Source organism: Gekko japonicus, unplaced genomic scaffold (genome assembly GCF_001447785.1).
Source record: "Gekko japonicus isolate JY-2015 unplaced genomic scaffold, Gekko_japonicus_V1.1 scaffold1597, whole genome shotgun sequence".
Taxonomy (NCBI): Eukaryota; Metazoa; Chordata; class Lepidosauria; order Squamata; family Gekkonidae; genus Gekko; species Gekko japonicus.
This window is the reverse complement of record NW_015169222.1, coordinates 148,815-169,231: the sequence shown is the minus strand read 5'-3', so window position 1 is coordinate 169,231 and position 20,417 is coordinate 148,815.

Below are 20,417 nucleotides of genomic sequence, written 5' to 3'. Positions count from 1 at the left end.
GCTCCGTTTTGCAGGCCCTGTGGAACTGCACAAGGTCCCGCAGGGCCCAGATCTCCCCTGGGAGCTCGTTCCACCAGGTAGGAGCCACCACCAAAAGCCCTGGCCCTGGTCACAGCTAGTTTGATATCCTTGGGGCCCGGGATGACCAACAGATTTTGAGGCCCTGACCGTAGTGCTCTTGGGCGAACATGTGGGGCAAGGCGGTCCCTCAGGTAGACTGGACCCTGGCCATATAGGGCTTTATAGGTAATAACCAGCACTTTGAAGCGGATCTGGTACGCTGTTGGAAGCCAGTGCAGTGCTTTCAGCACAGGCTGAATATGGTCCCTCCTAGAGAGACCCATCAACAGCCTGGCTGCAGCATTCTGCACCAGCTGCAGCTTCCGGATCTGCGACAAAGGCAGCCCCATGTAGAGAGCGTTGCAGTAGTCTAGCCTCGAGGTGACCGTCGCATGGATCACTGTGGCCAGGTCATCGTGGTCAAGGTAGGGGACCAACTGCCGTGCCAGCCGAAGGTGGCAAAAGGCTGACTTGACAGTGGCTGCCACCTGGGCCTCCATTACAGGTGCAATGGGGAAGACACCTCAATAATTAGCATGTCAGGGATGGGGGTGAGGAGATGATGAAAGCATAGATTTGTGCTGTCTAGAATAAGAAAGCTATGGCTGTTACACATACGTTCATTCTTTTAAATCATTCTATTTACAAATATATATAAGAGACAGCCTACACTTTCAAGTAAATTGGATTTTTAAATACGCACATCATTAGATATGTGCATCTAATTACTCCTCTATTTTCATTGGCTCACTCCTGGATTCCCCTAGCTTGATTTTTTAAAAACGCACATTTCAGTAAGCTCTTCGGTGTGCGGGCATATTTATACAAATACTCTCAGTAAGCGGGGTTCTCAAGGGAAGTGGCCATGTGTTGTAGATGAGCCCAAGGTAGAATGGTCATCTAATCACTTGGCTATCCACTCAAATCACTGTACAGGACACATTGAGATGAATATTTTTTTTTCCTTGTCTCACTGCATGCTGAACAACAGACTGGATGAGAGCTAAAGTTATGTGGCTATCTCTACCTCCCGCAGCAACCATTTTGTGGCAGCCATTTTATGAATGTGCCCATCATATTGTGTCAGAATTCCAAATGTGCCCGCAGATTCAAAAAGGTTGGGGACCCCTGCTTTGAACTTACAGATCAGGGGGGGGGGACCCGGAATGAATAAATTCATGACTGTAGTCTAGCTCCCTGCCTTGTGGCAACAAATTCTGCACCTAATGCTTGCCTGCAATAGGCTCCCTCAGATTCAGAGCTGCTAACAAACCCCATTTCATATGGAAAGGTTGGAATATTCTTCTGCCTGAAATTATGAAGAGAGATTACTAGTTGGCATAGACAGTAGCTGGACCAACGTCCAAGACAGCTGCTTCTGTTCATATAATTCATGTGTGAATAAAATGTTAAAAGCCTGCGGTGGTGAAGATAATGCAGTGAGCCAGGAGACAGATGTGTGTGGTGTGGCAAATGTAACGTAGGTCTCTGTCCATGTCTAATGCCCATCATGGCCCTGATGACTTCGTTTGATTACAGTTTCTCTTGAAGGTAATTGGGAACTCTGGAGCAAAAGCAAAAATTGAGTACTTAAAAAAAGCCTAAGAAGCTGCACCCTATCTTGCCACTAAATAAAATAGTCTGGCATGTTTTTTCCCTTCTGTCACTTATGCATAAGGTTTCATACCTAACAACCAAAAGAGTTCCAGATTGCAGGGAGGAGGAAAGACTTATTAGTTTCTTACAGAAAAGGCAGAAAGGAATCTTGGAGAACTTAAAGACTTGGTTATTTATTATGTCATAAGCTTTCATGGCATGCTCCATTGGATGCATACACTGCACCCTCCCCTCCATTGGCATTGGTATATAGCAGAGTAGAGACCACAAAAATTTAACCCCTAAATAAATCTTTAAGGTGCCATAAGCCTCTTTTGCTGTTCTATCAGAAGGGGTATTGAACTTCTCATAAATTGAAAGCAATCAGTTTTCTCTGTAGTGCTAAGCCACAAGTATGTGTGTGTGGAAATAGCGTGCAGTTTTGCTGTGACGTTTATTCATTTTGATGGCTTCTCCTTGTTGGTTTTCATTAATGATCCTGACAGCCCCAAACCCCTTTCTGAAAATGGAAAACTACCTATTGTGTCTAAAGGTAAGAAATTTTCAGTTTAACCCACATAACTGTACATAGTCAGTTTTGAAAGTAATGGGAAACCAGCTGATCTCCATCAGTATGTTAGTGAGTTTTTTTTACCTAACACGTGTTGATTTTGTTTGTGTGGATTGGTAAAATGTGTAATATTTCTAGTTGTGAGAGTTAGCATAAGTAGCTGGTGGGCCTTTGACTAACAGTGTGGATTTCATTGTGTACTTCACGGGCGCACATGCTGGCAGTTTGTGTTTATAGCCATGGATTCCTGTGACTGGCCACACACATGCATACAATATGTATAAGAAGACCAAAAAGTGACTGCACATAGTGGTTGCGTGAAACTGCTGCCAGCTCAATTTATGAAATGCTGATGTTCCAGTGATGTTGCAAATTGCAGAGAAAGCCAGGGGGCTGCAGCAGCTTCAACAGGGGAGAAAAAGACTCCATGCAGGAGGGTCAATGATGAGTGACTTTAAACTGGAGGTCAATGAGAGCTCTCTTTCAGGCTAGGAATGGGAGGGAGGGAGGAGGAGGAGGTTGGGCCAGGGAGAGGAGGGAGGAGAGAGAAAGAGAGAGAGAGCAGCATCCCTATCCTTTTTTTTAGAGCACGCTGCTTGCAGTAACAGGAGGTGAATGCTTGCCTAATTGTCATCACTGCCCGCTTCAGAGCAACAAAGAGAACCTCAGAGGTAAGGTTTCTTTCCCCCTTCCACTCTCAAATGTCTGTTTCACTTTGCAATGCCTAAGGCAGGAGAGGGAAAGCAACAGTCACAAAGGAAGGGAGAAAGGAACAACTCAGCATATGCAGAAAGGAGGGAAGCTTGAATTCCACTTCTCTGAACAGAACAAGAGGAGAAACATGAACAGAAGCGACAGAAAGGACGAAAGAGTCCAGGTCAGAAATCTGTATGGGAGGGTGTTAGCAGCTGAGACATTGACAGGGGATAAGGCAACACAAATAAAAATAATAATGTTAAACCCAGAAAAGGGAAAGAAAAAATCATGGCTATAAAGAAACCCTGTACATTAGGTCTTTGTTTTGTTTTGCCGTGTGTAGATGTAAGTTCTTTGGGGCAGAGACTGAGATATTTCTGGACATCTGTGGGACCTCTCATACTGTGAGCACTGCTTGACTGTAATAGTAATATCCAACAGCGTGGGAGTCTGTGTAATGTTCTGCAACCTTGAAGAAACTAGGGGGGTGTAGGGGAAATCAATGGCTTAGGAAGAAGTCTTTACAGACTTTGCTTAGGAAATCAAAAGTGATGAGTTTGGGATCTTTGTGTCCCTTTAAAAGATGGCTCTGAGCCTACATTTTGTTTTACCCTTCAAACAAAAGTTGAGGGAAAGGTGGGTGAGAAATGGAGAAAAATGATATCTAATTTCAAAGCAAGCATGGCAGTAACTAGAATGAAAAGTAATTTGTGTACAATGAAGTGGTATAAAGGCAGTTGTGGTTTAGGGGTTAAAATGGTGGAGGAGGGCTCTCTGCAGTCTTGTGGGCCTCATAAATAAAGGGGATGCTTCTTATTTTTTGCTTCAAAAGAGAAGGCAACCCAGAGCAATGCAAGTGTATAATTAGTTGTCACATTGGATGTGGGTCTGTTTCATTCTCTGTCCTTTCCAGTCATCTTTGAACATTCCGAGAAGAATGGAGAAGCCACAATTAATGACAAACCCACGCCCCGATATTCCCTGAGTACATTAATTGTAATAGTGCTACTATGTCAAATTCAGGCCTTCTTATTTCACTGCAACTAGTTGAAGTTTTGAAGTCATATAGGGCTTGTGCTTTGCTCTGTATCTTAAAAGCAATTGAAGACATTCTTACCAGTTCCTTAGTGGGTGTTAACAGAGAGGTTTTCTGTTGTTTGCTTTAGCTTGGTAATCATTTTACAAGAAATTCAAGGGCATTCCCAAAATCTTTTTTTCTATTTCCTTTCCTTGGAATAATATATATTATTTTAATACAATAAAATAAAAAAGGCAGGATTTCCTCCAGTTGGACTTCCTTCAACAGTTATACAGCCTTCTGTTTCTTCTGTAGTAGTCCTTCATTTTCAGGCATCTTTTCTGAACACAGATACAATCTCAATAGTCAATTTAAGGTATCTATTAACTCCCCCTCCCCCCTAAAAGTAACCTTGCCAGTTAAGTTGTTCTGCTGTGTTATTATTATCATTAGACTTAAGTCAGCTCTGAAGGATTCTCTGTTAATGCAGGATAATACCCAAGACTTAGATATGATCTCTGGAAAGTAAATCTTACTGATCTGAATGGTGCTTGCTTGCAACAAATTATTTCTATTCTACCTTTCCAATATATAATATGGGTGTTATGTCATTTTAATCTCACAGTAGTCCTATATGGAAGGTTAGGCTAAGAAATGAAACAGGCACCAAGGAAGTTTGAACACAGCGGAGGTTTGAACACAGCCTTCCCCTGTTCAAGCCTGATGTGGCTGTCCATTACACAACTCCTAACAAGGGTAGCTGAGTAGAGAGCAATCCTAAGAAGATTCATTCAGAATCCTACTCAGGTCTGTTCAACGGGGCTTACTTCCAGGAAAGTACTCTTAGCATTGCACAGCTGGCGTGTTGTAACAAAAACCAAAAAGGATTCTTACAGCACCTTAAAGACTAATGATAAATCTGCAGTCTTTTTTTGTTTACATTATACCACAACAGGTTTTTTTGTGTGAAAACAGCACCTTAAAGACTAATGATAAATCTGGAGTCTTTTTTTTGTTTGTTTACATTGTACCACAACAGCTTTTTTGTGTGAAGTTGAGATTAGTGGTTTGGGAACAGATAGGCATGATTCACTCTGTCCCTGTGGCCAGTTTACTAAAGATGCTTCCTTCTGCTGTACTGGGGAACTCTGCATTTATAGTACAACCCTATGCTGAGTAGACCCATTGAAACCCATGGATTTAGACTGGAGTAACTCTGCACAGGGTTGCTGTTAGTCCTCTAGAGAAAACAGTTTTTTTTTGTGGGAGGATGAGCTCTATAGTCTTCTTGATACTTAAAAAGACCCACACCTCCCATTTTTAAGATAGTAGACTTTTTAGAATGTGTGATATCCACTTAATTAAATGATTTATTACTTTTCCTATCCAGTGATAAGCAAACAACAAACAATAATGCATTGCCCCAAATACATAAAAAAACAAAACGTAGAGCAAAAATGCAGCCTAAAATGATAAAAGCAAGCATAGTAATTTAGGGATTTTAGTAAAACAAAGTTGGAGTTAGTGTTATTGTTGCACAGAATAAAGTCCTGGTCAGTTGGCTGCATAGAGGAGAATAAAAGTACAGTCTGAAAATAAAGTTGATTCAGTGCAGTCATAAACCAGGTTATACATGTCTAATCCCATTGACTTCTGTCAATTTGGAAAGGTGTAACTCAGTTTAGGATTGCATTAAGAACACTTTTCTTGGAGTAATCTCTTGAATAAAATAGACTCACTTTGAAGAAGACCTTTCTAGGACTGTTCCCCAACTGTGCAGTCCTAACCAAACTTAGATTCTCCTAAATCTATTGAAGTCATTGGGCTAAGAAGGGTGGAACTCTGTTTAGGATTGCACTCTAATAGGGCTTAGCAAATTTTGTGTTTTATTTATTTATTTATCCTTGGATTTATATCCTGCCCTACCCCGAAGGCTTTAAAATATTTTTATGCAGCCTTTCGACATAATCAGGGCCCACAGGGTGGTGAGCATGTGTGATATCCACTTAATTAAATGATTTATTACTTTTCCTATCCAGTGATAAGCAAACAACAAACAATAATGCATTGCCCCAAATACATAAAAAAACAAAACGTAGAGCAAAAATGCAGCCTAAAATGATAAAAGCAAGCATGGTAATTTAGGGATTTTAGTAAAACAAAGTTGGAGTTAGTGTTATTGTTGCACAGAATAAAGTCCTGGTCAGTTGGCTGCATAGAGGAGAATAAAAGTACAGTCTGAAAATAAAGAAAGTTTAGATTCAGTGCAGTCATAAACCAGGTTATACATGTCTAATCCCATTGACTTCTGTCAATTTGGAAAGGTGTAACTCAGTTTAGGATTGCATTAAGAACACTTTTCTTGGAGTAATCTCTTGAATAAAATAGACTCACTTTGAAGAAGACCTTTCTAGGACTGTTCCCCAACTGTGGGGCTGTTCTAGGACTGTTCTAGGACTGTTCCCCAAGTCTTGACAGGCTTTTAATTATAGTATACTTCATGAAATGTTATGTAAGCCACCCTGAGCCTGTCTTGGTGGGGAGGGCGGGATACAAATTGAAATATCTAAATAAATTATTCAAAAGCCTATTGTATCTGATGCACTAGTTTTCAAAATGCCACAAGTTTCTGTTGTATTGTTGCATCACACTAACATGGCTAATTTACCCCTTCAATAGAAGAGCATAAATGAAGGATTTTGTTTGCAATAGTTGAGTAGAATTGTGGGACTACAGCAACCAAAGGGAAAGGGAGCCAGGGAGGGAAATAGGCTGTGGTCCAGCGTGCAGTTATAGGCCTTTACTCTGTACAGTTTACATACGCATAACTGTGCAATGGATTGTAGTAGCCATCATCTTTGAGTTAAAGAAACTGTAAAACCTGTTGTCAAGCCAGAGATTTTAAATGATTTTAGTCCTGAAACCTTAGAGAAGCTCTAAAATATGCCTGTTTTCCTCCTGAGCTAGGAAGATGTTCATTCCATCACAAATTATGGCTGGTTGGTATTTATTGCAAGCTGGCATAAATATACCAATGGTCACTTTAAGCCACAATTCCAGATAGTATGAGAAGTAAATAAAGAAGGCATATAAAAGTACGAATCAATCTCAGTGAAGTGAAATGTAAGATCTGTCATCACAAATTCAAATTGAAACAATATTTTATGACCATTTCACTGGTAAGGAAGTTTCAAATTGCTGAGCAAAATCTGATGGGAGGCAAAATACCTAGTTTTTTAAATTGGTTTGGGGAAAATCATAACTTCATGACTCCAGGCACTGGAAGAAGAGCACAGATTGTTAACAACTGTGAATAATATTTAAGTCTAGAATTTTGAAACAAAAAAATCAGCCAGGCCAGTTTTATTTATTTACAGGGAGACTTTTACATGGGCAGTCATTTCAAAAGAGCACTCTGTAATCATACAGCCCATTCTGCCGCCACAAGATTGTACCACCTTATGCCATGGGATGTGTAGACCAAACTACATACAACCTAGCTAACGTATTTTGTTCTTAACTGTTATCCTATGTACTCTGGTAAAACATCTTTCAGCATTCTCATAAGTGAACTATATTTTTCACTGTATCTTAGGAAGCGTGTGTGCACACTAAAGTCCATACCTCGAATAAAACTTTGTTGGTCTTAAAGGTGCCACTGGACTCAAACTTTGTTCTGTATTTTTCAGTTTCTTCTCTTTAGGCTATAGCTATGTTGTTAGAAATGTTAAGGCTTAGGTATGTAAGCCCTATAAACGACATGAAAATGAATTTTTATAGCTAGATCCTAATTTATGAGAGATCTCTGGGTACTGTAAATCTCTGGCATTGCCACACGGGGGCCCACTTAGCTGAAATAATAGTCACTTTATAAGCAGAAGCAGCAGCAGAAGAGTTGGATTTATACCCCGCCCTTCACTCGGAGTCTCAGAGCAGTTTACAATCTCCTTCCCTTCCTCTCCCCACAACAGGAACCCTGTGAGGTAGGTGGGGCTGAGGGAGCTCTGAGAGAACTGTAACTGACCCAAGGTCACCTAGTCAGCTGCATGTGGAGGAGTGGGGAATCAAACCCAGTTCTCCGGGTTAGAGTCTGATGCTCTGAACCAGTACACCACAGAACAGATAAGTATCACACTGTGGGTGACTTCAGGATTAAAAACTAACATGGGAACTGCCGTTAAGTGTTGCTAGGATTTGTCTTTTCCCCCTTCCTCATTTAAGACCATCAAGGATAAATCTGTGAACTGGAGAGTGAGAATATAAAGTCAGGAAAAACCAGGAAATGCAAAACGGAAAATTCCTTCAACTCACTATTCCTAACTCTGCTCTATCTATTGTCAGCTGCCTTGAGCCATGAGGATAGGCAGGATATAAATATTTTAGATAAATAAAGGTTAAAAGGGGACGAGGAGCTTCTGCAAAATATATTCCTTGATGTTAGGCAGGTGCAGAAGGAAAAAAGCAATAACAGAGTTAGACTGTATGCTGCTGCTGGGACAGGATTGGATCATGCACTCGTGTGAGAGAACTGGACCCTCAAAGTCTGAGACACAGACCCAGTGGCACAGGGTCAGGCCATACATGAAGCTGCCTTATAGTGAATCAGACCCTTGGTCCATCAAGGTCAGGATTGCCTACTCAGACTGGCAGCAGCTCTCCAGGGTCTCGGACAGAGGCCCTTCACATCACCCATGACTTGGACCTTTCTGCTAGAGATGCCAGGGATTGAACCTGGATCTTCTGCACGTCAAGCAGATGTAGGTGATTAATAGTGCAATCCTATAAAAAGTGACTCCAGCCTAGGGCTGTTGGAATCAGTGGGCGCAGAGCTGAGTCACTGTGTATAGGATGGCAATTCTAGTGCCTCTGATTTTCTCCAGATTGTCCCAGTGCTTTGCCCTCATTTTCAAGGCTCCTGACTCAGAAAACTTTCTCAGGAGCTCTGCTGCAGTTAATGGAACGAGGGCCTCACTGTACAAGTACCTCTTTTAGTACCTCTCCATTACAAGGATCTTAAGGGATCCCATTTAGGCTAGAGATCTTTGGTCACTATTTCAAAGAGGCCTTGGAAGGAAGTGGAAGTCTGTTTGTTTATACATTTTCCTTTCTGCAAGAAGCTCGGAGGATGTGAGAGACGCCACGGACCTCTAGGTTCTCCCTGTGCTCCCTTTCACATACTACTTGGACCTAATCCAAACATCACGTGAAAGTAAACCACGTGACTTAACCAACGCCATCGCCCTCCAGGGCGAAGGAAGTGGAAGTCTGTTTGTTTATACATATTCCTTTCTGCAAGAAGCTCAGAGGATGTGAGAGGTGCCACGGACCTCTAGGTTCTCCCTGTGGTCCCTTTCACATACCACTTGAACATCACGTGAAAGTAAACCACATGACTTAACCAACACCATCGCCCTCCAGGGCAACTAGAGCTGGTAGAATTTTGTTCCTGTAGTGCTCCCTCTCTTGGCAGTCCTGTGGAATGTCTCATTCTGTCCTCAGAACAGCCCTGGGAGGTTGATCCTTGGCTGCTTTTCAGGAGGGCCTGAGAGCACAGCTCAGAACTCCTCCTAACCTAACCCCTCCTAAGGTTGCTCTCTTTCCTGGCTGAAGTTATTTTTTTACAGCTACAAGTAGACAGTTGTCACAAGTGTGGGTGTGCACAACCTTGTCCTTAAAGGACAAAACAGCCTGAGCTGCCCACAGCTTACTTTTTGGATTCACGCTTGTACTTAAGCAGTTCTCCATAGTGAGAATTATACACCAGGTTTACTGAGGTTCAGATTCTATTTCCACCCCTGGAAAATGGTGATTAAAATGAGTTGCACATAATCAAGAGTAACATAAAGAATTTATATTAGATAGAATGCACTTACATTCAAGTGGGTAAGAAGGAAATCAGAAGCTCTCGGGGGGGGGAAAGGGGAAAGCCTCTCAGGTTCAGATTCTATTTCCACCCCTGGAAAATGGTGATTAAAATGAGTTGCACATAATCAAGAGTAACATAAAGAATTTCTATTAGATAGAATGCACTTACATTCAAGTGGGGGGGGGCACCCTTAAACCAGAGGCACAATGAATGGATGTGTCGGTAAGAAGGAAATCAGAAGCTCTCGGGGAGAAAGGGGAAAGCCTCTATACAGTGGCATTTACTATGCTTAGTAAACAAGTGCTCTTATTTACTCTGGCATTAAAAATAATTTTAAAAACTTTTTTTGAGTCCAGCTGGAACATTCAAAGACAATGGCTTTGTGGAAAAAGCAAAAAAAGAAATCCTTTGCCAAGTAGCTAAATTTGGAAAGAATTTTTAATGGGGCTGGCAATACCTCCAATGAGATCTTTGTGTCACAGTGCAGAGGTCAGGGTATAGAACCCTTGGGATATCAAAAGGAGATGAGAAGAATGGATAGGATTTCCAGCAGCCTGAGAGAGTGCTCTTTTGTTTTCATTGGTCAGCTAGGAAGGATGATGCCTGTGGACATCAAAGCGACAGCTAAACAGTGTTATCTAACCCCATCCTTTGCCCCCCTGCCATGCAATTGGCCTCTTTTCGAGGGGGGGAAAAGCACTGGGGAAAGCTGAGAAAGTTAGTTAGGATGTTGTTCTCTTAATTGTATAAGAGAGCAGATATATAGCTTTAGGAGAAAAAAAAATCTCTGGATTTGTGAAAATGTAAGTTGAGGGGACTCTTTCACACATGAAAAAGTTGTACTCGTGTTTTATTCCTCCCCAAAGTGGAAGACCTTCATTTGTAAATTGCTTATTAGAGGTTTGCATTGGGCCTGCTGTGCTCTGAGTAAAAGTGCACGGAATTGCAGCTGAGTAACCCAATCTAATTCACATTTAAAATACTTAAAAATAAGTCCCGTGGGAATTCATTGGGGAGTTCAAAAAGGTATGCATAGGACTACAGACAGACAATCAACAGCACTTAAAAGGGTTTATGTTTGCCAGGACTTTGGACCATTATTTTCTCCTCATTTTCACTGTACGTAATAGATCTGAAATATTTTCAAAAGACACCCTGTAAAACTGGCTGATAGACAGTTGTTCTAAGAACTCTTCATAGGACAGTTTTAGTTATCCATGTAGTGCTTCTGGGTGTGTTCAAGTGACTATATGTATCGTTACAGAATGATTTCCTTTTGGCACATGCTCAGAAATGATTCTATTCAAAATATTTTTTTTTGTTTTTCTTTCTATGCTGAGTGCCAAGTCTGTGGCCAAGTCTGTTTCTTATGGACTGTATTTGGTCCTGATTAGTGGCATTTTGAAGCAACATGCTGTGCTGTACATGCTGTTTCTTCAGAGTGTTGTTTTGTTCTTTCTCCCGGTTTCGTTGGTTTTGCTCCTCTTTGTTCCCCTGAAAGCATTTTTCCCTGACACATCACTTGGTTACTACAGACTTCCCACAAGAAGCAACAGTGAACTTGACAGAAATATACTGTGGGCAGTAAGTGATTAATTGTAACTGAACAGAACTACTTAATTAATTAGAAGAGATCCTGACCCTGATGCCTTTGGTTACTTCCAAGGATCCAAGCAAGTAACTAAGACTACGGGCACTTCAGATACAGGGAATGAAGTGGTAAGAAACTCAGGCCTGGAGCTTGAGGTTCAGTGAACCACAATTCAAGTTGTTTGTGCCAATTCCTTGTCAGACCATAAGCCTTTTCACAGAATATTCTGTGGTGATTGAATACGTTTGAAGGGGAAGTGGAATTCAAGTGACAAACTCCTCCCCGATATGCACATAAGCCCTCTGCGGGCCTTGTGGTGGTGTTCCTTTCATGTGTTTCTGGAGTTGGCCAGCTGTGTGTTTCAAGGGCATGATACGCAAAATCCTGTAATGTGTGAACTGGGCAGCCTGTATATGGTTCATGTTGGTACAGCTTCCTGTCATATGAATGAGAAATCAGGGTTCTAGTTTGCATGAATGGCACTCATTGCACAATTCACGCATTATAGAATTGTACGTATGGGGTGCATTGTGGGGACCTATGCACTCCCTATAACATGCAGCTGATGGGGCCCCAGGACATATAAGCAGAATGTCACTGTAATGTCTGCAGAGGGCGACAGTCACTGAGTTCCCATGTGTGTACAAGTGTGCCTCTGTGTAGGGCTTTCTACCTGCAATCAGGAAACCCACTTTCTCTCTTTATATGGCCTTCAGGGGAATACAAGGGCATTAGGGCAAAGCTTGCTGCTGTATTTCAACTTCCTTCCTCCCTTCACATGACTTCAGACTCCAAAATGTTTTGTAAAAAAGGCTCTTGTAAAATTTGTGCAGTGGTTAGTTATACATTCTGGTTGGTTCATGCCATTTTGATACGTACAAGTTTTGTTCCGTTGCAGCTGACATACATTACAAAAGTAAAGGACTTGCTCCTAAGTGGTTTGTATGGAATATAAAATCCATTACTGTCACTTAATAGCTTTAAAGTACAATTTTTGACTAAGTAATACCCTCCCGTCTGTGCTGTTTTTGCCCCTGAAGTCTAACACACACACACACCCGGGTCTTTTATCCTCATTCATGTTCTGATATTAAAAGTGAGATTGTCATGGAGAGAGGCTTGAAGCTATGGAATGATAAGAGACAGACATGGAAGAAGTATTCAGCTCCCTTCAGTGTGCCATAAAAATCCCCCACCTGTGTATCCATTTTACTTTATAGGTAACCCTTCTTTAATCAAATGAGTCTGCTGCCATCATTAATTTGGCCCTGTCAGGTGTCTTTCATACTTGGTGGTTGACATTAGTCCAGGCACAATCTTCCACATTCCTCTACTCTGATGTATACAGGCTGCATGTACAGGGGGATTTTCCACTGCATCGAAAGAAGGAAAGGGGGCAGCCAGACAAATGTTGTGCCTAGTCTGCACATGACTCTTCTGGCTCCTGTTCCCCCTCCCCCTTTACTCAGGAGCAAATACAAGCCTCACTTTTTTCCAAAATAAAGGGGGAAACTGCAGGGTAGCTTCAGATCTATTAGGGTGTTGCCCCATAGCCACCATAAGGAGGAGGCAGGGCTAAGCTCTGCCTTCAAAATGGTGGGGCTAAACTGCGTGTTTCCCTCCTCTTTTTCAGCCCTTTCAAGTTCTCCCCCCCCCCAAGCTGGACTCAAGCATAGATGGGAGGGGAGGAGTGAAAGGAACCACTTGGGGAGCTTCTATAAAAAGCACAGATGTAAAGGGAGGAAGGGGGTGGGTGGGAGAAGCAGCACGGCAAGTGGTACAGGAATTATGGTTGTTAAGAGAAATTCTCTTAATTCCTCTTTACCTAATTTTTCCCTGAAATCCAACAATCCTTTTCCTCTTTTTAGTAATTTGGAGTCAGTTTCTAATGAATTCCATTTTGATCTGAAGAAAGGAGGGCCAGGAAAGGAGGGTCTGCAAAATTTCAGAATTTCACTCTGTAGATGCTCAGAGGCAGACATTGTATTTCCCAACCTTCCAACTAGAGTTATCGTCCTCTGGTGTGTCAGTTAAAACAGCTGTCAGAGCTAAAGTCGCAAAGGGTGCATTGGTTTCTCTTCAAGGGAAATGAAAGATGAACCATATTTAAAAAATAGAAAAAAGGAGAATAAGAGGAATTAATAGCCATATGTAAAACAGTGAATTTAGGAAAAATAAGTTTCCCCTCTCCATAACAACCCTATAAGGAATTCAGGGCGTAGATGCTTTCCATGCCCGTTCATGCACTGCTTGCTATTACTGCCATGGCAGGGGTACATTTTCATGTTCCACTTTGGAAGCAATATTTTTACATGTGAGGATAATTGACTAATGCACTGATTACTGACTAATGCAATGTACTGAATAATGTACTGATTTCACCTCTGTGAAATAATTTGAATGTTTATAAAAAGCTCCATATAAGGTATTATTTTAGGGCCAATAACTTTTTATGGGTTGTTATGTTTGTCTTTCTGATGAGTAGAGCTTTTCATAAATAACAAGGTGACAAGGTAACAAGCTAGGTTGCTAAACCACTAGGGTTGCCAGGTCTGGGTTGGAAAATACCTGGAGACTTTGGGGGTGGAGCCAGGAGAGGGCGGGGTTTGGGGAGGGGAGGAGCCTCAGCATGGTACACCCTTCAAAGCAGCCATTTTTTCCAGGGGAGCTGATTTCTGTCAGTGGGAGATCTCCAGGCCCCACCTGGAGGCTGGCAACCCTATAAACCACTACAGGTCACCAAGTGCTTTCCTGAAGATGTCATGGAACAAATACATCTTTTACAATTTTTGCAAAAATATTTATCATGTGGGTTGGGTTTTTAAATCCCAAATGTAATTCTATCACATGTTTTGAGGAATGACTCAGAATTGGAAATAAATCATTGGAACAGTCATCCAGTATGTCTGTTTGCTTTCCTGTGGTTTTATGGGCACAGTTCGGATGTTAGTTTTTGGGCAGGGCTTTTTTTCTGCGGGAGTGCACCAGAAAGGAGTTTCGGAACCTCTTTGATAAAATTATTTTTAAAATGTTTAAAAGTTCATGAGTTTTCAGTATACAGATCGAAAACTTCATTTCCCTCTTGAGAGTTCTGGCGTCTCTTTTCCCCAAAAAATGTGCCCTGGTTTGGGGCTATAAACCTCCTGGATACTTGCACCCAACTTATTAAAAGGAGTGCTTCATCCTCTGGAACCTGTTGGAGTTTTACCAAGAATGCCACTCTTTTGCCATTTTTTGTACAACAAAGCCAGTTCTCAACCCTCCAGCTCCCAGTCCTTACTTTTCATGCCTGCCATGGCCCTGTTTACTGCCCCACTCTCATATCTTGAGACATCGTCTGGTAGCATCCAGTGCAGCATTTCCATTGGCACAAGTTCTGCTTGTGGAGCGTAGGTTTCTCGACTCCTCCTTCCTGCAATATATCAAAGTACCACCTGGAATCATAAGACCCCAGAGCCCCTATCTATACCTTGTGGCTAATAGCCACTGATGGACCTCTGCTCCATATGCTTATCTAATTCCCTTTTGAAGCCGTCCATGCTTGTAGCCACCGCCACCACCTCCTGTGGCAGTGAATTCCAAGTGTTAATCACTCTTTGGGTGAAGAAGTACTTGGGGTTCCCTGTCCACCAGAAACAAGATTTCGTGCTACTGTGGAAAGGGGTAGCCCAGAAAATCATGTTCATGGGCAGAAATCCTTACACCAGTGGAAACCCTGAGCTGGAGCCAGCCCACTGCCTGTGAGCTTCTTCACTCTTCCAGCTCTACCACCCAGCCATCAAAAAGTCTCTTTTCCATTAAGTTACCCTTCCTTCCCTTTTCCTCCTCCTAGAACTACTTCCCAGTGCACCTTGTGATACCTCCTCTCTGACTTCCTTCAGATCCCTCCCTCAAATCTTTCTTTTCTGCAAAGCTTTTGATATAATCCCTTAGTCCTTACTGAACAACAAAGCCTAAATATACATAAGTGGAACAAACATGACTCCCCCCATTTATCAAATCTTCCCTCCCCTTCCTTGATTATCTTCTTCATGTCAGTTTTTAGAGGATAAGTTCGTGGGGGTGGGGGTGGGGGGCTGTTTTATTCTGTAAAGCACCACACACATTGATTCCATATTATATAATCAATAATAATAAAGCTGCACACAGAAGGACAGACTCAGTGACCCATAATTATAATGGAAAGAACTTACCTTGGACTCATGAGATGTCAGTCTTGTCCCTGCTGTGGAGTCTAGGGTGACTATTGCAAATGTAGTAGATTTTATGCTTGGAGAGTATTGTTACTCTCGGTCTTTGACTTGGGTAGCTCTTCTTGATGAGAGGGAGGAATTGTAAAACGGGGACCTTCAGTAAAAGGAGGGCAAGGAACAGAAAGAAATCTTCCCATTGATTAGTCTGAAAGTAAGAACAGATGTAGGAGGCTGGCAGAACACTGGAAAGGAATGGGCCGCTTTATCCTTGCCCCTGCTTCTGTATGTCTGCTCAAAGCTGCCTCCATTCAAACTGCTTTGACGCCTGTGCAGGAAAGGAGACGACTGTCCTTGTGGCTTGATTAGTGGTTGATTGTATATGTTGCATTTTCACTCTGATGAAGCAACTCCTTTCCATTTCAGTGATTTTCCCCCCCCCAGCCTTAGTGAAAGACTGAAAAACTGTTTTCAAGGTGCCAGCTGATGTAGGGGACAATGGCCAAGGCAAACCAAATTTTTCAAGGTGCCAGCTGATGTAGGGGACAGTGAGCTCATCTTTATGGCCAAGGCAAACCAAACATTTCCTTCATTTGGATGTACAAAGAAATGTCCATATGAGTGCCATCTCTGTGCAGATGGGCACTGAGGGGAGGGGCAGTGGCTCGGTGGTAGAGCCTCTGTTTTGCACGCTGAAGGTCCCAGGTTCAACCCCGAGCATCTCCAGTAGAAAGGACCAGGCAGTAGGTGATATGAAAGACCTCTGCCTGAGACCCTAGAGAGCCACTGCCAGTCTGAGTAGACCATGCTGACCTTGATGTACTTATGGTCTGATTCAGTACAAGTCAGCTTCATGTGTATGTTTGTGTGTATGTCATTCTTCTACATTGCATTATTTTTATCAGGAAGTGTATTTGGACTCAGTGGCAACCTGGCTCACTCACCAAGGGAATGTATGTGTTCCCTCCTTCAAGTAGCCCTTCAGCAGAACATCAGGGAAGAGATTAAAAAGTCAGCATTCTCTTTAAAAGAAAAGTAATAGAAAAGAGTCCTAAATATATTACATCCTAACCCTAAACACATTTGCTTGGTTTCAAGTAAATGTGTCGGATTGCAGCATTACAGTATAATCCTGAATAGATGTGTACCCTTGTAAACCCACTGACTTCCATGGATTTAGAAGGGTATGAATCTGTTTAGGATTGCACTGTATCTAGTACAGAGCTTTTAGCTACAAGAGCAATGAAGGCAACATTAAAGGCATGTCAGTATTGTTCAGGAGGACTACATTCTCTATGACAATGTTTGGTTGAATAGCAAGTCAAAGATGGGAGTGTTAATTTGAACCTGCTCCTATTTTGGTTAGGGTGGTATATAATTGTGCAGAATCAGTCAATCAGACTTTGGCATCAGGAGCTGGGTTGTACAACCAGATATTGTACATCTTTAATTTTCCGTATTTCCCCCCATTCTTCCACTAACTATGCAAGGAGCTGCACAGGACACCAAAGCCTTGCCCTCTGATAGCAAAATTTGTTAAGTGTCCTTCTGGCTCCTAAGATTTTATCAGATGTTGCCCAGTCATTTTGAATGTTATCTCTATAGCCATAAATACTGATGTATATGACATTGTATACTCTAGTCCCACAGGACCTCGAGCAGATCTCTGGAGAGGCAGCATATACATTTTCTAAATAATAATACGCTTATGCTAGAATAAGGTGAATGAGGTTTTGCAAGACTTTGGTTTTCCTTTGCATCTCTAGTGGTAAAAATTTGAAATAGGCAGGCAACTGGGATTCTGACGACGTGGAGTTCTGTGTCTGATGTCACTTTTTTAAAATTTCTGTTTGTGCACAATTACAGAGTATACAGTTTTTTTAAAATCCTGCTTTTCCTCACAAAACCGTAAAACAATAAAAAATCAAATTAAGACACCAGTCAAACCTAACACACTAAAGAATTAAAAGAAGCATAATATATTAACTATATTAGCTAGATAAAGCAGCTGGTGCTGTATACATTATTTAAAACACAGTCAAACAGGATAGGCTTTACCGGGAAGCTAATACAGATCTTCAAGTACTGGGGAAATATGTTCTCTACAGTATGTCTAACTACAGAATTCTGTATGATTGTCTTTGGCATGAGGTTTATTTATTTACTTTACAGCCCATCTTTCTCACTAAGACTCAAGGCAGACTGCACAGGGTAAAACAGTGCAGTCAAAAAGCATAAGACATCTAATAAACAATGTAGTAGGACTAAGATGATAAAATTTAGAAGCAATGCAAAAGTATCAGACATCATACGTTAAGCAATGTGAAAATGGAATTACAAAAGTAGAAAACAATGAAGTAAGAGCACGATAATACATATATTAGTGGCAAAGACTACAGTTCTGTTCCATTTATAAAAGTATCTTCCTGACCAGTTCCATTTTACCATAGCCCTACTTCATCTATAAAAATGCCCTCCTGAGCCATTGTGGTTACAACAGTAGAAATTATTTGATCTATTAGGAGGGCTAGATAAGAATACACACTTAGGGGTGGAACTGAGTAACCATCAGCAGCCTTCCCAATTGTGAAATTTTGTGAACCTCTTTGCATATGACAAGGTATTCAGTGCCTTTAAAATAATAATTAAGGAGATAATTCCTTTATTGGGGCCCGATAATGTTGATAAAATTGAACTTTTGACCTATACAGAATTCTTCTTTAAGCTGGATAAAGAAAGACAAAAATATTAAAAGGCAGGGGGCAGCTTGCTGAGAGATGGCATAGAATTGTGGCCTGTTTTCAGTTTGTTTCAATTTCAGGATAGTAACTGAGGAAGTGCTGGTAGACTAAGTAATTAAGTTAGAACTGTTGCCTTGTGCAAAAGATCTCAGGTTTCGTGGAGGCAGGAATAGAGAAGTAAAGGTAGGATCTTCTTTTGGAAATACAGAGACCAGAGAAGAAGAGAGAGATTGCTTTCATGGTAATTACGTAGTGGATGTGCTAAGTGGATCACTCCTGGATGCATGGTAGTGTGAAGGGAGAAAGCAAGTTTTAGGGAGCAATCCTAAGCAGGTTTGCTTGGAATAAGTGACATTTTATTTAATGGGGTTTATTCCCAGGAAAGCATTCTAAGCCTTACTTTTTCATCCAGCCAGCATTGCTGCCAGCCATTCATGTCAGGACACAACAAGCAAACCGTTCTGAATTGTAAAATTCTAAAGAAGAACAATGACTTTCTTTAGTAATCAAGCCCCTCTGACCCAGACCCTCCTGAGCTTCAGGCTGCGATCAGATGTGCCTTTAGATCCGACATAGGTGCGAATGCCTGACAGATCTAAAGGGTGAGATCAGACAGCAACATCTGGGAAGCATCCAACAGTCAGCAACCCATGCTTCTCCGCTACGGAAGCGGAGTTAAAAGACACCAGGGAAAGTCCGGTAGTAAAGGGGTTCCTATGGGCCACGGACGGACTTTCCCCTGTCTGATCGCACAAGCACGCTCTCATGCCATCGGGATGGTCTGAACGGGCCATCCTGGCTCGGTGCCACCCCCGCAGTATGCACATAATTGCATACTCCATAGGGGGCCCCTCAGTGCGGAGGTGCGATTCCTCATTAATGCGCATGGGAAACAAACAGCCCCAAAAAACCCCGACTCCCCACAGTTGTGTCTGATCACACAGTGACAGGCTATACCCGCAGCTCCAAAGGGATGTGTGATCTCGTAACTGCATGTCAAATTCCTCCAGAGGAGATAGCCTCGCTTCCCAACTCCGCTCCAACTGGCACGTGTGACCGCAGCCTCAGTGTGGTGTTTCAGATTTGCAGATTAATTCCATCTCAGCAGCTTCATGTTGGAGTCTCCCTTTGAAACTATTTGCTGAACTATTACAACTATCAGGTTTATTACTGAGTATGCATGAATATGGAAATGTTTCCTTTTTAAAAAAAGAAGTCTGATTTGTATCTCATTTTCCTCCATAGGCACAGTCTAGTTTTGTCAGTGTAAATGGCAGAAGAGTACAATGTATCATGACACAATGTAATATAATCTCTCCTTATATATAACTAGCAGTAAAGCCCGTTGTGAAAGCAATACAACGAGATCTAGAAAGAGGCTCTGGGGGAGGGCTTTGGCTTTGGGCAAACAGTGTCAATTTGCTGTGGCGACCTCAGCAGGGTATAATGACAGAGTCCACTGTTTTCTCCAGAGGAACTGATCTCTGCTACCTGAAGAGCAGTTGTAATTGTGAGTGATCTGTAGCCCTCACCTGGAGATTGGCAGCAATTGTTACCCAGGACAAAATGGCTGGTTTGGAGGGTGGAGGGGCAACCCCATCTCCTTCCCAGCTAACCATCAACCTACCATTATCTGCCCCTTTGACTTCAGCTGACTTCTGCCCTCCCTTCTGCAGAGCAGTTGTAATTCTGAGTGCTCTCCAGCCCTCACCTGGAGATTGGCAACAATGGTTCCCTATGTGAGACTGACTGGTTTGGAGGGTGGAGTCTATGGCAGTGTACCTGTCTGAGGTCCCACCCCTCCTCAAACCTCACCCTCTTCAGGCTCCATCCCTCAAATCTCCAGGAATTTCCCATCTGGAGTTGGCAACCCTATCAGGACTGGCCCCAATGTGTTTTCTCCCAAAGGCCAAAGTAGGTGACAGGACCAAGCTTAGTTGCCTACCAACAGGCACTGAGGGGAATGTAGGGTTGCCAGCTCTAAGGAGGGAAATACCTGGAGGTTTGGGGGGTGGATTCTGAAGAGGGCAGCATTGGGCGGGGGGGGCGAAAGACTCAGCAGGTATAATGTCATAGGGTCTACCCTCC